A 19,135-nucleotide genomic window follows, 5' to 3' on the forward strand; every position below is an offset into this window, starting at 1 on the left:
AGCTCTCGTTTCCAAGTAGCTTCCTCGATCCGTGTTTGAGCCATAACACCTTCACTAACGAACCCTTTTGTTCGCAACCCTTCACTTCACGAGCTAGGATATGCATCGGCTCTTCTTCATAACTCATATCGGCTTGAATTTCAACCTCTGATGGGCTAATTATGTGCGATGGATCAGATTGATAGCGTCGAAGCATCGAAACATGAAGACGTCGTGAATCTTTTCAAGCTCAGGGGGCAAAATCAATCTATACGCAACCGGACCAACTCGTTCGGAGATTTCGTACGGCCCAATGAATCTCGGGCTCAACTTGCCCTTACGGCCAAACCTGAGTACCTTTTTCCAAGGCGAAACTTTAAGGAACACTTTATCTCCCACCTGATATTCAATGTCCTTTCGTTTCAAATCCGCATACGATTTTTGACGATCTGTGGCTGCTTTCAGACTTTCACGGATTACCTTTACTTCTGTTCAGCATCCTTAATCAAATCAACTCCGAAAATTTTACTTTCACCGAGCTCGGTCCAAAACAACGGTGTACGGCATTTACGACCGTACAAAGCCTCGTAAGGTGCCATCTTAATACTTGATTGAAAACTATTATTGTAAGCGAATTCAATCAAAGGTAAATACCGTTCCCATGAACCACTGAACTCGAGGATGCAACATCTCAACATATCCTCAAGTATCTGAATTATCCGCTCAGATTGACCATCGGTTTGGGGATGAAAAGCAGTGCTAAAATGCAGCTTGGTACCCAAAGCTTCTTGCAATTTCCTCCAAAATCGCGAGGTGAATCTCGGATCTCTATCCGACACGATAGAAATAGGTACCCCGTGTAATCTCACAATCTGAGAAACGTACAATTCAACTAGTCTATCCAATGAAAAATCCATACACACGGGGATAAAGTGAGCCGACTTAGTCAGTCTATCAACAACAACCCAAATCGCATCCTTCTTACTTGTTGACAATGGCAGTCCGGACACAAAGTCCATTGTGACTCAATCCCATTTCCACTCGGGTATCATGATCGGCTGAAGTAATCCTGAAGGCACTTGATGTTCCGCTTTTACTTGTTGACATATTAAACATCTCGAAACAAAGTCGGAGATGTCTCGTTTCATACCATGCCACCAAAACCAACGTTTCAAATCGTTGTACATTTTCGTACTCCCCGGGTGACTTGACATTCGGCTACAATGGGCTTCGTTCAGAATCATCGAAATGAGTTACGAACTCCTTGGAATACACAAACGACTTCTGAACCTCAAACAATCATCATCATCAATTTGAAACTCCGATTCCTTGTTCGGAGCACACTCAGCCCGTTTTGCAACCAATTCATCAACTTTCTGGGCTTCACGAATTTGATGAATCAATAATGGTTTGGCTTTTAATTCAGCTATTAACACATTGTCGGGTAGAACAGACAAGTGCACATTCATCGCTCGTAAAGCAAACAATGATTTCTGGCTTAAGGCGTCCGCAACCATATTAGCCTTCCCGGTGGTAATCAATGACAAGCTCGTAATCTTTCAACAACTCAAGCCAACGTCTTTGTCGCAGATTTAAGTCTCTTTGAGTCATCAAATTTTTGAGACTTTTGTGATCCGAAAATACATGGCACTTCTCACCAAATAAGTAATGTCGCCATATTTTAAAGCAAATACGATGGCAGCTAGTTCAAGATCATGGGTCGGATAATTTTCTCATGTGGCTTTAATTGTCTCGACGCATAGGCCACCACTCGACCTTCTTGCATCAATACGCAACCCAACCCAAGTAGGGATGCGTCACTATAAATGACAAACTCTTTGCCTGATTCGGGTTGCACTAAAATTGGAGCTTCAGTCAAATAAGTTTTTAGTTTATCAAAACTTTTCTGACATTTCTCCGTCCATTCGAACTTAACATCCTTTTGAAGTAGCTTCGTCATTGGTGTGGCTATCATCGAGAAACCTTTGACAAATCGTCGGTAATAACCGGCGAGTCCCAGGAAGCTCCGAACTCGGTAATATTCTTGGAGGCTTCCAGTTAAGTATGGCTGAAATTTTGCTCGGGTCAGCTCGAATACCCGATGCGGATACCACATGACCCAAGAAGCTAACCTCTCTTAACCAGAACTCACACTTACTGAACTTAGCATATAACTGCTTATCCCGCAAAATTTGCAACACTAGCCTCAGATGCTCAGCATGTTCGGTCTCATCTCTTGAATAGACCAAGATGTCATCAATGAACACAACTACGAACCGATCCAAATATGGTCTGAAGATCCGATTCATCAAATCCATAAATACCGCAGGGGCATTTGTGAGCCCAAACGGCATCACTAAGAACTCGTAGTGACCATATCCCGTTCTGAAAGCAGTTTTGGGTATGTCCGAATCTCGAATTCGCAACTGATAATAGCCCGATCTCAAATCTATTTTTGAGAACATTGAGGCTCCCTTCAGTTGGTCGAACAAATCATCGATACACGGTAACGGATATTTGTTCTTTATCGTCACTTTATTCAGTTGACGATAGTCAATGCACAACCTCATGGTTCCGTCCTTCTTTTTCACGAACAATACTGGTGCACCCCAAGGTGAGAAACTTGGTCGAGCAAAACCTCTATCCGTCAATTCTTGCAACTGAGCTTTCAACTCTTTTAACTCAGTTGGTGCCATACGATACGGAGCTATCGAAATCGACGTAGTCCCAGGTACAAGCTCAATACCAAACTCTACCTCCCGAACAGGTGGTAAACCCGGTAATCCTTCAGGAAAAACATCCGGGTATTCACAAACCACCGGCACAGATTCGGGTTTCTTGTCTAATTCTTTGTCATCCAGTACATACGCAAGGTATGCTTCGCACCCTTTTCTTACATATTTCTGGGCCAACATTGCTGATATTACAGCTGGCATCCCCTCCAAGTCCGTAGACTCAACTCGGATTACTTCGTTATTTGCGCACCTCAAATCAATAGTCTTGCTTTTGCAATTCACAACCGCATCATGCGCGGTCAACCAATCCAAACCAAGAATAACATCAAATTCATCAAACGGCAAAAGCATCAAGTCCGCCGGAAAATAGGAACCTCGAATTTCTAGGGGACATTTCTTACACACTTTGTCGACAAGCACGTAACGGCCCAAGGGATTTGACACCCGAATTACGAACTCAGTAGACTCAATAGGTAAAGTCTTACTGGATGCTAAGGTTTCACATATGTAAGAATGAGTAGAACCGGGGTCAATCAAAGCAATTACATTAGTATCAAAGAGAGTAAAAGTACCGGTAATAACATCAGGCGAAGAAGCATCCTCGCGGGCACGTATAGCATAAGCTCTAGCAGGCGCACGAGCCTCAGATCTGGTCGTAGCATCTCTAGATCCTCTCTGACCACCACTAGCATTGCCCGTATTTCCAGATGGTCTACCTCGAGCAGTGGTAGCACCCGGTTTCCCACTCTGATTTTCATTCTGTTCAAACAACCTCGGGCAATCTTTAATGAAGTGGTCAACTGATCCGCACTTGTAACAGGAGCGGTCAGGGAATCTACAACTCCCCGAATCCCATTTACCGCAATATCGACATTTCGTTCTATCTCGACGTTCATTCCCAACACTGGCGACCGAAGTGCCTCGTGTACCCACAGGGGGTCGATCACGATCTCGTCTAAAAAGGCCCGAAGTGCCTCTAAACTGGCCCGCATCATCTCGAAATTTCTTCGATGCCTGTTGAAGAGACTTTCTCGAAGATCTTTTACGAAACTCTCCAGTTCCTACATCAACTTTTTGTTTTTCTTTTCTAAGCTCTTCGGCTTTACAAGCTCGCTCGACCAGTACTACGAACTCTCGTATTTCAAGAACGCCAACGAACATTTTTATATCTTCATTCAGCCCATCCTCGAAGCGTTTACACATGATAGCCTCGGACGAAACACATTCCCGAGCGTATCTACTAAGTCTAACAAATTTTCGCTCGTAATCAGTAGCTGACATGGAACCTTGCTTAAGCTCAAGAAATTCCTTCCGTTTTTGATCAACAAATCTCTGACTGATATACTTTTTTCGAAACTCAGTTTGGAAAAACTCCCAAGTTACTTGCTCTCGGGGCACAACAGAAGTCAGAGTACTCCACCAATAATAGGCAGAATCACGTAGCAAGGAGATAGTACACTTTAGGCATTCATCGGGTGTACAAGATAGCTCATCGAGTACCCGGATAGTGTTGTCCAACCAAAATTCAGCCTGCTCGGCATCGTCGCTATCCGTAGCTTTAAATTCAGTAGCCCCATGTTTTCGGATTCTGTCAACTGGGGGCTTATTTGACCTTATTTGGTCAGTTACCGGAGGTATTGTAGGTGCGGGGGTGGTATTAGTTGGGAATGGAGGTTGTGGGACAGCTGTATTAGTTCGAATGTATTGGTTGAACCAATCATTCATCACGCTATAGAAAGCTTGTCTAGCTTCATCATTCGGGTTACTAGCATTAGGTTGAGAGTCCGCCGGCGCTGTCCCTTGTGCGGGAGCAGGTGCTACACTCTCAAGATCATCAGCTACCTCTCGGTTGGGATCGGGATCCATTACTATAAATAAACACATTTACAATTGTCAGAAATCACCACACTATCAAGTAATCACATAAAATGGCATGTATAGCTAGACCCAACGCATTACGGTAGTCCTAGAATCGAATAAACCGTAGCTCTGATACCAATCAAATGTAACACCCCGAACCCGAGACCGACACCGGAGTCGAACACGAGGTGTTAACAGACTTTAAACCCCTTATAAAAAATATTTCCCAGACACTGCCAATCTGCGTACTAGTCGCTTTAAAAATCATATCTTGAGTTTCACAACTCGAAAATCAGTTTAGTGATTTTTCCCTGAAACTAGACTCATATGCCCATCTACATATTTTTTTCTAGAATTTTTGGTCGGGCCAATTAGTACAGTTTATTAGTCAAAGTCTCCCATGTTACAGGGATCGACTATCCTGACCTTTGCGCATTACGACTTGGATATCTCCTTGTACAGGGCTCCAATACTAATTCCGTTTGTTTCTATAGAAACTAGACTCAGAGAGGAATCTATACATATATTGTATGACTCCTAATTATCTCTGGTTAATTTATAATGAATTTCCAAAGTCGGAACAGGGAATCCAGAAACCGTTCTGGCCCTGTCTCACGAGAACCTGAATATCTCTTAACATACTGTCCGTATGATTGTTTTGTTACTTTCCTATGAAAGTAGATTCATCAAGGTTTGTTTACATAATTTATTCAATATTTAATTCCATTCCTACTATTTTTAGTGATTTTTCAAATCTACATCACTGCTGCTGTCAGCATCTGCCTTTAAGGTAGATTTTACCTATTTCATGGTTTCCATGATTCAACTAGCCCTTTTTGCATAAATAGCACAATTTATGAAAGTGATTAACCATCCCCGTGGCCAATCCTTGTCAAGCATATCCACACCAAATGATTATAACATTATACTCAAACACATATAAGCCATTTTTGCATGGCTATCCAAAATTTATACAAGTCCAAAGGGTCCACGACCCACAACAAACGGGTAGTCCTATACATGCCATTTCGAAGTTCAACCAAAATTGTACCAAAAGGGGGGGCTTTGATAGTGTGGGCGACTTTGACTTCAAGATCCCGAGTCCGATAGCTGGAGAACCAAATCTATAAAACAGAGGAGCAATGAAACGGAGTAAGCAATTTATGCTTAGTAAGTTTTGAGCAAGGAATTCCAGCACAACAAAAGTATAGCATTCATATAGCTAAACGGATAATTTCATATGCACAAATTTACGATATCGTACTTGCTTCACATTATCAACCCTTATGTACATACACAAAAGATCAACTCAGCCAAAGGCCGGTAGCTCGTTTATCAACTGAGCGAATACTTATTTGTAAGGGCTCAACTAAATTCAAGCACATACGAAACATACCTCAATGTTGGGATGTTTCGAGAGTATTAACTGGAATTTTACAGCAAGTTCATTCATTCCCAAATCACGTACCTTCGGAATTTAACCGGATATAGCTCCTCATTCAAATGCCTTCGGGACATAGCCCGGTTATAGTAATTCGCACAAATGCCTTCGGGACTTAACCCGGATTTAGTAACTCGCACAAATGCCTTCGGGCTTAGCCCGGAATTAGTATCTCGCACAAATGCCTTCGGTCTTAGCCCGGAATTAGTATCTCGCACAAATGCCTTCGGGCTTAGCCCGGAATTAGTATCTCGCACAAATGCCTTCGGATCTTAGTCCGGATATTGTCACTTAGCACAAGCCTTCGGGACTTAGCCCGGACATCATTCAAATAACCATGCACATTTAACAATAAATCATGGCCCATTCGTATTTCATTTTCGTTAGCAAAACTCAAACACAAGACATTTATCATTCTTGCAAATTCGGCTCAATAGCCACACAAAGAGCATGATTTTAATTTGCTTAAAACATGATCTAATCACATCATAATTTAAGCTCTCTTACTCAAGAACTTACCTCGGGTGTTGTCGAACGATTCCGATAGCTATTCGACCACTTTTTCCTTCCCTTTATCGGATTTAGTTCCCCTTTGCTCTTGAGCTTAATTAAACAAATAAATTGATTTAATCATTTGAGCATCGAAAAGAGGAACACAAGGCACTTAGCCCATATTTATACATTAGACATTAAAGTCACATATGTACGGAATCATGAATCAAACTCAACATTTTAGCTAATTTTTCCCCCTTGGCCGAATATGCATGTCTATTTTGGGGCCGATTTCAACACTTAATACATTCTACAAGTATGGTCACTTGTATTGACTAAACACCCTTTTGTTTCAAGTTCAAAACTTGGCTAATACACATATATACACACTAGTAAAGCATCCTCTCCCTTTCCATCAATTTAACACATGCATTGCTCATTAACATGCAAAAGTTATATTCGGCCTTAGCACACAACTTGCTAGCCGATTCTTCTCCATTTAGCAACCAATGCACATATGTGCTCACTCAAAAATGCTAAAAAGGAGGTTCAAGAATCATCAAGCCACCATCACATGCATCATTAACAAGCTTCATATTTAGCATGCAATGGCATTAACACAAACTCCACCTAGGCCGAATCTTAACTCATCCTCATGCCTCATCACCACAACATCAAACATCAACCAAGAATGATGCATCCATGGCCGAGTGTCATTTCCATCACATAGCAAGATTTAGACCATGGGCTAGGTAGAACTCAAGCTAACAACTAAAACATGCATGCATCTCATGGAACATCATCAAACATACCTTAGCCTAGCTACATGCATGGCCGAACCTCTTCAACCTTTCTTCTTCCTTCCTCCTTAAAATTTTTGGCCAAGGATGAACCAAAGGATGAGCATTTTTTTTCTTTGTTTTTTTCTTTCTAGTTTCGGCTAAATGAAGATGAGAAAGGATGAACAAAAATTTTCTCCTTTCTTTTCTTTAGCTCACGGCAATGGGGGGGAAACAACTACACACATTTTTTTTTGTATTCATCATACTCCTTTTCATTATTTTATGCCCATGCCCCTTATTTTATTTTTTTCCTACATACCTCACTAGGCCAACATGTTCCCAACATGTTTCCACCCATAGCATGGCCAACCACTAGCTCAAATTTTGGGTAATTTGACATGCAAACCCATCATTTTCACAACATGCATTAATAGACCATTTTAAATTAGCCTATCATATTTTCACCATGTCTCATATCAATCCCTATTTAATAATTTCTCATGCAATTGGAAAAATTGGAGAATGAAACTTCCACATACTCATGTACACACATAATAAGCATAGAATATGGAAATCAATTATTTTTATGACTCGGTTTTGTGGTCCCGAAACCACTTCCTGACTAGGGTCAATTTTGGGCTGTCACACACAGCCCTGTACTTAATTGTGTGTCACACACGGTTGAGACACACATCCGTGTCTCTGCCCGCGTGGAAAAAAATAGGCTATTTGCAAAGTCATTTTGCCACCCTATTTTCACAACCATACACAAGCATAAATGGCCACATTTCATAACCCAATTGGCAATCATTCCATAACATTTCATATACATGATATATCAATTCAACTTGGTACTCAATTACCTAATTAATATCATGCATAATCCATTCATATGCCAAATACATATCAAGACATCATTTGTACATTTTCATTCCATCAATTCCTTGCCCAAAACATACCATAATTACGCACTTATACACAACCAAAACATGGTACCAAAATAAGCCAAATCACATGGCTTAACTCATTCACAAAACATACCAAAATCATTATATCAAGTAACATAACTAACATCTGTAAACTAGCCTATACATGCCATATTTACAATATCCACAAGTTCAAAAGTACCAATCGAAAATTGGATAATGTGATGTACAACTCTGACTTGTTCGAAACGAGCGAGCTAACGAGCCTTTATAAAACATAGAAAAAGGAACAGAGTAAGCTTTATAGCTTAGTAAGCCCATATAATTTAAAATTAAACTTACCATTTATACATAATCAAGGCAAATAACTAAAATAAACTCCATACAATTTCCAAATGCCTATTATAACAGCCCGATTTTGGGGCTAGTCAGAATAGTGGTTTAGAAACCACTAATCCGAGGCCGAAGAAATTATTTTTAATATTATTTCATGTGTTAAAGCATGATTATTTGAGTGCATGAAAATTTTGGTGAACTAATTTTAGCGATTCTTGCTTAATTTCGAAAAAGGACTAAATCGCATAAAGTGCGAAAGTTTGTTTTACTAGCTAAAAGTGTTAAATGGCTATGAAACATTAAATTAGAGGTCTTTAGTGAGTAAATAGACCACAAATTTATTAGTGGATGGACATGGAGCCTTAATTCATGGAATGGTCAAATGTTAGGTGACTTAATTGATAATAAAATATTAACCTAAAAGGCTAGCTATCATCTTTTTCATTTTCCTTTCTTCCCCACTGAAAATTTTAGCAAAGAGGGGGTTTTGAGAGCTCAAAATTTCAGCAACTTCTATCCCTTGCAAGTAAGTGATTTTTATGGTCATTTTCGTTGATTTTTGTGTTTTTGGAACCCTTATAGCTTAATCTAGCTAATGAGGGAACTATTTTGCAAAATGGTTGAAATTCTAGGGTTTTTCCATGAGAGTATTCATGTTTTTTGCTGAATATTTATAGAAGAAAATGAATTATGATTGTTAAATAAACAACTTTAGTGAAAGGGGTTTTCATGAAAACACCTAAAAGGACTATTTTGTGAAGTTTATAAAATAGGTTGTAAATGTGTGAAATAATTGAAAATAGGTATAGAGTAATAAAGCTTTGTCTAGGCTTGTTAAATGAGAAAATTTGATTAAAATAATTTTACGAGCCTAGGGGTAAAATTGTAATTATGTGAAAGTATAGGGGCAAAATGATAATTTTGCCCAAGTATGAATTATAGATTGTCTTGATTAATGTAGTGATTAAATAAGTGAATTTTTCATTATAGATCAAGAAAAATAAAGATTAATTTAATCTAGTCGCCCACTTTTTGTATACTGAGGTAAGTTGTATGTAAATAATACAACTTTATTGTTATTATGTATTGAACAATTAATATGGCATAAAATGTTTGATTATTGTTGTGAATATGCATGATGAAAATTGATGTAGTAAAAACTTTCGGTTGAACCTTAGGAATAGATTGGATATCTATGCCATGACATTTGGGTGATATGTGTGTAACAACCCGATTTAGACCCTATTCGGAACAGTGATTTTGGGACCACAAATCTGAGTCAAAAAAAATTTAAAAATTATTTTTTGTGTTTATTATGTGTGAATTAATATGTGTGAAATTTTCATGTTTTAATTTTTTCGTTTGAGTGCCTGATTTAATAAAAGAGCTTAATCGCGTAAAATGAAAATTTGATGGTTAAATGTGAAAGGGCCGAATTGTTGTTGTCTTTTTAATTTGAGGTATTTATAATTCAATATAGCCATTGTTAAAGTGATGGACGGTTATAACCATGAATTATAATGGTTTAAATTTTTATTATAAAGGTTATATATGTAAAATGATTAATAAGTTATAATAATATAAAACATAAAATTAAAATCCATTTGTTAATCTTTCTTCCTATTTCTGAATAACAAAAAGAAAGAAAAGAAATAAAGTTTAGGGTATTCGACCATTGTTGAAGCTTGATTAATGTATGTAACTAGCTTAGATTTTGATAATTTTTACATTTTTGAGATCATTGCAGTGTAATGTACAAAGCCCATGCTTGAATTTCTGATTTTGATGAATATTTTGAGTTATGCCATTGATGAATAATTGAGTTTTGTGACGTTAGTTGATGAATTATGAAAGATATGTTTTGGAATAATATGTTTTTGTATTGAAATTTTTGATGAATTTGAGTAATTAGGGCTAAATTGTAAAAATAATAAATTGAGGGACTAAAATGTGAAATAAATGAAATGTATGGACTTGTATGAGCATAAGGAAGATTCGGCCTAAGCATGGCGTGTGCAAATTTTGCATGTTTTGTGTTTTGTGCAATTTGGACTAAATTGTAAAAAGTGTGAAATGTTAGAGGCAAAATGGTAATTTTCCCATTTATCTATTTTTGGACTAAATTGAATGAAATTATGTTTGAATGAGTTTAATTTGAATATTTTTAGATCAAGAACCAAAGAAATTGGATTTGGATCGAGGGAAAACCAAAGTTGTTGATTAGTCGTCCCGTTCCGATTATCGTTGCTCGAGGTAAGTTTATAAGGAAACAAATGTTATTATTTGATTAAATACGAACTCATATGCTGAAATGAATAATGTGATAGTATATATGTGGAAACCGAATATGTATAAGCTTGGAATCTATGTGTACCAGTTCAATTCGATCGAGTTACGACGTCCGGAAGCCCCGTATGAAATTTAGGAATAGCTAGGATACATATGTCATGACATAGGATTTTCGATATGTGATTACTTGTAAGACGACGTCTGGGACGTTGGCATCGATATGTGTTTACGAGTAAGACCCTGTCTGGGACAATGGCTTCGATATGTGATTACATGTTAGACCACGTCTAGGACGTTGGCATTGTACGATATGTGTGATTATTCGAGTATCCTATTCAATTCTGAATGGTTCAACGGGCAATAATAAGTTGTGATCAAATGTGTAAATTAATCTAAAGTGATCAGGTATGTGATAGTGATTACCTATTTGAAAATAAGGTAAGTTGATTATTTAATATGTGATGTAAATTATACATGATGTTAATATAAATATATGTGAATTTGTGAAGTATATTTGGCCACATGTTATGCATAAGTATGTGATATTAAAGTTTGATTCATGAGTATATGCATATAAGTGTATATATATTCAGTTACATAATGACATTATGGCTTTAAAATTGAATGATACTTTGATAATAGGTATATGTATATTCGGCCAAGATAAAGTTTATATATGAAAGTATATGTTGTATATGAAACTGTAAGCTTGAAATTAAATGTGATTATAATAGCATGAATTAGCTTGGTTAATTTGAGTTGATTATGTAATTGAGTTATTTATTTGCTTATGACTTACTAAGCTATGATAGCTTACTCTGTGTGTATGTTTGCCTCTGTTTTATAGATTTTGGAGTCAAGTTACGAGATCGGGGATCGTTAGTGAAGTTTATCACACTATCGACTGTTTTTGGTACTTTATAAGTTTGAACTTGAACCTATGGCATGTATAGGCTAGATTGTATTTGGATATGTTTGATTTTGGTATGTGTATATATATATATAAGCCATGCAAAAATGGCTTGCTTATTTTGTTAAGTTCGGTTTTAAGGTTTTATTAAATTATGGTCATGTTTGGTTGTTGTTTTGGTGATTTGGCTATGGTTTATACATAGATAAATATATGTGAACTTTTTTAATAAGTTTTGTTAAGGTGTTATTATGTGTTTTGGTATTAAAGTATATTTGGTTATGGCTTTAGGTGAAATTATGGTTGGATATATGGTTGAATAATATGCTTAATGAATGGTTGTGGCTTGATCATATACAAAGATAATGTGTATTTTAATGATATATAATATGCGTGAGATATGCTTGGTATCATGGATGAATGTATTCGACAATTGAGATTAGAAATGGATTATTATGTGAAATGTGGTAATTGCTTATTGATTTGTCATAAATATGTGGTTAATTGAGTAGGTAAAAATGCAAAATGATTTATTGATTATGGAATGGTTATTTAGGTTGGTAATGCAAGTATTCAAGTTGAATAAATGGTACATTATGAATTGAATATAAATTTTGGCTATATATATATGTGCATAACCGAATTTGTATTCAATGAATTGATCTTATGTATGATCATTGATACATTGCAAGAAAGGTGATATTAACATGTTTAGATTCGGCTTTGATACTTTATAACATTAGACAAGTGTTTGCTATGTTATATGTATATATACATATTTGTGATGTGAAATGCAAATTATGATTGACATATTGGTTTAGTTATAAGAGATGTTACATGCGTGTAAAGTGATAGAGTAAAATGAAAGTAGACATTAAATAAAGCATATGTATTTAGCATGTTTTAGTATTAGGCTAAAGTTTTAGAAATTGACCATATGAATAGTAACTTATGCTTTTATTAAACAAGATAGTTTGATGCAAGTTTAGTATGTGGCTTCATTAATTGTGCTTTAATTATTAAGTATATGTTATATGATGTTTTTGTGTGTGTATTAATGGAATAGAAAATAAGTAAGCTTGGTTTAGTCAAAACTTATAATAAGGTTGCATGTATATTTGGTCTTGAATAATGAGTAATGAATTATTTAATTCCTATGCTTATATTCGGCCAGTTGATAATGATTTAGGGTTGTATGTTTATTGATTTACGTGTAACCTGTAATGTTTTGGTTTGGTTAGTATTCGTTCATATGTGGTGAATAAAATGATTAATTCCTATATGTATCCATGAATGTCCGGAAGCTGTGTCTCGTTCGGTAATACCTCGTAACTCCATTCCGACGATGGATACGGGTTAGGGGTGTTATAATGTGTGCTAGTGTAAGACCATGTCTGGGACATGGCATTGGCCACATTATGAGAGCTAGTGTAAGACCATGTCTGGGACATGGCATTAGCGTTGATATGTGTGCTAGTGTAAGACCATGTCCGGGACATGGCATCGGCCACATTAAGAGAGCCAGTGTAAGACCATGTCTGGTACATGGCATCGGTGTTGATATGTGTGCTAGTGTAAGACCATGTCTGGGACATGAAATCGGCCACATTATGAGAGCCAATGTAAGACCATGTCTGGGACATGGCATCGGCATTGAGATGAAAGCTAGTGTAAGACCATGTCTAGGACATGGCATCTGCAATTTACCCTCTCGTGTGAGGCTTATCGAATATCATTTAGTATTCCAAATGGTTCCACTGGTTATTTTAAGCTTATGATAAAGATATGAAAGGATATAATCATGTTATGAGTGGTACAGGTACTTACTCGAAATTCAAGAGATATGAGCTTAGTTATGACGCCTTAATGGTAAGGATGAAATTGAGTAAGTTCTATCTATGAGAATGATTCCGGGACGATCTTGAAATCTTTGGCTTATACTTGTGATGTGCAAATATGTAGTAAATCTACCGTTGTTAAATCAAGAATGTTGTTCTGGTTTATAATATGCTATGTGTTTAAAGATGCATGGTTGATGTTGTTATTTATTTACATGCAACTTACTAAGCTTTATGCTTACTCCCTTTCCTTTCCTTTTTCTTATAGCATCGCCAATCTAACTCGAGGATCAAATGACGTCGGAGGCTCGATCACACTATGAATCAGAATATTTGGTATAGTTAGACTTATCATTTTGAGTATGGCATGTATAGGGACTTGGTCTTTTTGCTAAGTGTCATATTTGTTTTAGCCAAATATGTTGGCTTGTCATGAAGGGTGATTCATTTTGTATAAGGCTATGGATGATGGCTAATATTTATTATTGCTAGATACATTTAATGAGGATTTTCATGGATGTGGTTATTGCATGGTTTGTATTAATTATTAGGAGATGTTGTATGTGATAGAAAATAGCTTAGGATCGATGTGTGGATATTTGGTTGTGGCTATTTTGGCTATGTGTTTATGCTTGGATTGGAGAGGTTTGATGTTGTGTAGGTTGGTGCAAGTAAGGGTGGCAAAAAGGTTTGGTAGATAGCCTTGTTTTTGTCCACACAAGCAGACACACGAGCGTGTGTCTATGCCGTGTGTGACACGTGATCTGTCCCATTAGCGTGTAGCCAGGCCGCGTGTCCCCTGCACCTAAATTTTGGCAAAACAGAATGCCCGGTAGTAACCACACAGGCTGAGACACGGGCGTGTTATGGCCGTGTAAGGGACATGGGCTATGGACACGGGCGTCTGCCAGGTCATGTGAAAACCCCTGTAGGTTCGAATTGAGAAATAAATCCACACGGGATAGGGACACGGGCATGTCCCAATAGGTTCAGGCCGTGTGAGCTACACGGGTCTTCAACTTGGCCATGTTTGCAACATCCTAAATTAGGGCCTAGTCAGAACAGTGGTTTCAAGACGACAAATCCGAAGATAGAAATAATTATTTTATGATTCTTATAAGGTTTATGTTATGAATGCATGCTTGTGTGAAAGTTTCATGAAGAAATTCTATGCATAAAATATCTAATTGCATTTTAGGGACCAAATTGAATAAAGTGAAAAACTTGCATTCTAGAAGTTTTAAGCATGAAATTGCATTAGATATTGAATTAGAGGGTCCTAATTAGCAATTTGACCAATTTCTATAATTTTGGACAAAAATGGACATGCATAAGAAAAATGTGAAAGAGAAACCCTAAGGGCATTTTGGTCATTTGGTAATTAAAAGAATAAAAAGAGAAAAATAAGTCAAAATTGGTGTCCATCTTCTTCCTTCATTGCCGAAAATTGCAAGACACCATAGCCAGGGTTTGTTCAACATTTTCAAGCTTGATTGTAAGTGCATCCTAGCCCCATTTTTAATGTTCTTTTCATTTTTGAAGTCCTTGAAGCATGATCTACCCATTTCTAGCTATATTTTAAGCTAGGATTCATGCATAAAATTTGACCCATGTGTAACATGCATGTATTTTGATGATAAATGGAGAAATATGAATGTTTGATGAATGATAAATATCTTTTACTAGGTGATTTTTAGTGAAAACACCTAAATAAGGGACTTGTTTGTAAAAGTGTAAAAGAGAATAGTAATAATGTGAAATAAAAGAAAATATGGGCTGATATGAGCATAGTAAAGGTTCGGCTAGGCTGGGTAACTAAGAAAATGCATGCATTTCTTTTTACGAGCCTAGGGACTAAATCGTAAATATGTGAAAGTTTAAGGGTCAAAATGTAAATTTATAAAAGTATGAATTATGGACCCATTTGAACAATGTGAATAATAAATAAGTTAAATTTGGCATTATAGATTAAGAAAAATGTGAACAGGGACTTGATCGAGGAAAGAATAAAGTACACGACGATTAAGCTCGATTATCATCATTTTGTACTGAGGTAAGTACATATGCAACTAATGTGGTGTTGTAGTATGTTTTAATGTTTTAATATATACTGTAATAAATGTTTTATTGTATTGATGAACTATATTCTTGATTATTGTTATGAAAGCATGAATGTTATTATAGTCGTTATCGACGATGTTACGAGCAAGTACGATGGAGATGCTATGTGCAATGAGAAAAATCCCATTTGAACCTTAGGAGTAGTTTAGGATACAAGTGACATGTCACTAGGAACTAAGATGTCCGAACTCGTTGAGTGGTCCGGATTCGTGAGATATGTGGCATTTGAGCTCGTTGAGAGGTCCGAATACATTATAGATGCGAGCATCCGAGCTCGTTGAGAGGTCCAAGTTCATAATGGATGAGATTCATGTAACATCCGAGCCATTGAGAGGTCCGAGTTCATTATGGATGTGTTACATGTTATGTGGTAGCTTTGGCTATGTTGTATATGTGGCACTTATGTGCAAGGTTTTCGCATATCCAATAGTATTTTGATAGTTCAACGGGTAATGTAATGAATGTAATGAGAGTCCCGAGGAGGACATATGAAAGAGGTGTGGTTATGGATACTTTACGATGAGTACAAGTATGTATGCTAAACTTATGAGTAATGCTTTAATAAAGATCGATTTACGATGAGTACAGGTATGTATGCTAAACTTATGAGTAATGCTTTAATAAAGATCGATTTATGTCCGTATGATGAGTAAACAAAAAGGGTTGAATGATGAATAATATTTATGTATATGTTGCTATGTTTTTGCATGTTGATTCTTACTACCATTTCATATTATTTGTATGTGGACGTACTAAGCTTTAATGCTTACTCCCCTCTCTTTCCATCCTTTGTAGTTCCGCCAAGCTAGCTAAGGGGTCGGAAGCTGTCGAAGTATTCGATGACACTATCAAAAGACTATTGGGTATAGTGAAATTATTATTTTGAGTATAGAATGTATAGGAAACTTGGTCATTTTATGGTATGTGTCATGCTATCTAGCCAAATTGTGAATGCCTATGATAATGATGATTCATTTTGTAATGGCCATGTGATATGGCTCATATTTGATCATTTGGGTTGTAATCTAATTACCCATGTATGCATGTGCTAGTGTTTTGATGGTAGAATATGTTATTGCTTGGTGAGTGCAAGATAATGATGTAATATGTTGTTGATCAATAAATGTATGGTAAAGTATGAATTGAGTGCTAAAGGATAAAGGATGACCTAATGGCTAAAAATGACTATAAGTTTGAATGCACAATTTGAAGTCATGATAATAAGTTTAATAATGCATGAAATTGGTGTGGAATGCCTCTAAATAGTGTAACAAATGAATGTGTAATAGGATGACTTTATGAAGATGTGAGAGTGTCATGGTGTGGGATATTTGAGTGCTTGAATATGACATATTGCATGTTATAAAGTATGTTTGAATGTATGAGTGACTATGAGTGACTATTGGCTCGAAAAAATAGCCTTAAAATGGTCCACACGGGTAGACACACGGGCATGTGTCTTGACCGTGTGTCATGGGTGTGTTGAATGGCCGTGTGTCCCCTACACCTAAAATTCCTAAGTCAGTATGCATGGTAGTAAAAACACGGGCAGAGACACGGCCGTATGTCTCAACCGTGTAGAGGACACGGCTTAGCGCATGGGCGTGTGCCTTGGCCGTGTGCCCCTAAATGAGTGATGACGTCATAAATAGAATGTCCAGATTTTTGGACACGGGCGATGACATGGTGTGTCTAGGTCGTGTGAGGTATACGAGCCAGGGACACGGGCGTGTGTTTGGCCGTGTGAAAACCCCTGTAGGTTCGAAATGAAAAATAAATTTTGGTAATTTCACATGAGCATGTCCCAATGCACACGGGCGTGTGAGGCTTAAACCTAGAAACTTTCTTAGAATTTTCTTAAGTTCTAGGTTCAGTTTCAGATTTCTTTTAATTTATGTTTTTGACCTCGTAGGTCCATAATAAGGACGATATGATTTTTATGGTTGGTTTTAATTTGGAATGAAATTTCATGATTTGTATTTTCCGGAAGTACCCTATTTATGCACGGTGATGCCTCTTACCTTGTCCCGGTCTCGGGTACGGGTAATGTAACGTCCCCATGCCCGAGACCGTCACCGGAGTCGAGTATGAGGTGTTTCTAAGCTTAATTTAACATATTTAGAACTTTGGATTATTTATTTCTACATTCACGGCTTTTAAGCTACTTGCATCACAGTCACAAGAAAAATCATATCTTGAGTTACAAAACTCTAAATCAAGATCCATAAATTTTCCCTAAATCTAGACTCATATACCTATCTACTAATTTTTTTCTAGAATTTTTGGTTGGGCCAATTAGTACAGTTTATTAGTTAAAGTTACCCCTGTTTCAGGACTTGACCGGTCTGACCTCTGTTTACCACGAACCACATTTCTCTCTGTACAAAATCCATATGACTATGAGGTTTATTTATCCTGAAACCAGACTCAATAAGGATTCTGAGAATATAAAATACACTACCTAATTATATCTTTAAAATTTATGGTGAATTTCTAAAGTTGGAACAGGGGATTCAGAAACTGCTATGACCCTGTTTCACTAAAATTCAAATATCTTGTAACATATAATTCCTTTACCTGTTTCATTTGTTTCATGTGAAACTAGACATAATAAGCTTAAATTTGATATGTAGTCCATCACCAAGTTCAATTTCTATGATTTTTAGTAAATTTTTAAACTCGCGTCAGTGTTGCTGCAGTATTCTGTTTATGGAAAATTTCATCCCTTTTATGAGTTTTTATGCACTAAGTATCTTAATAATTTTCCTTAACATCAAATATAATCTAAACTAACTATTTTCATAATTTATCATTATCAAATATTTTCTCAACCATTCTGTCACCATATCATAAAATCATTTACACAAAATAAGTATATTGCTATACATGCCATACTTAAATTTACAAGCCATTTACCAAAAATCTTCCGGATAGTGTGACTGAGCCTTCGACCTATCCCGACTCCTGAACTGGCTTGTCCAAAACTACAATGAGTAAGAAGGAGGGAGTAAGCATAAATGCTTAGTAAGTTCATATGCAAATAATAAATAACATAACAAACAATCAAACTAATCAACATTAGCATATATCATCAACACACTTATCACATTTTTTAATCATTTTTCATCATCTTATTACCTTATCGTGGTTGTAATCAACACTCAACCCGAGGGTTAAATACATACCTGTCCAAAATATCCATTTCTCATCACTTACCAATACGTCTCTTTTCATCTCGAGTATTCCTCCATTTGAGTAAAACTTTACCCGTTGAACATATCGGAATATAATTCGGATACATGGATAATTTGCATATAAGTGCCACATATTCAATCAAGCAATCATGTAACCCGCCCATAAGCGAACTCGGACTCAACTCAACGAGCTCGGGCGTTCGCATCCATAAGTGAACTCGGACTCAACTCA

The sequence above is a fragment of the Gossypium hirsutum genome, chromosome A13, assembly GCF_007990345.1.
Source record: "Gossypium hirsutum isolate 1008001.06 chromosome A13, Gossypium_hirsutum_v2.1, whole genome shotgun sequence".
NCBI classification, from domain to species: domain Eukaryota; kingdom Viridiplantae; phylum Streptophyta; class Magnoliopsida; order Malvales; family Malvaceae; genus Gossypium; species Gossypium hirsutum.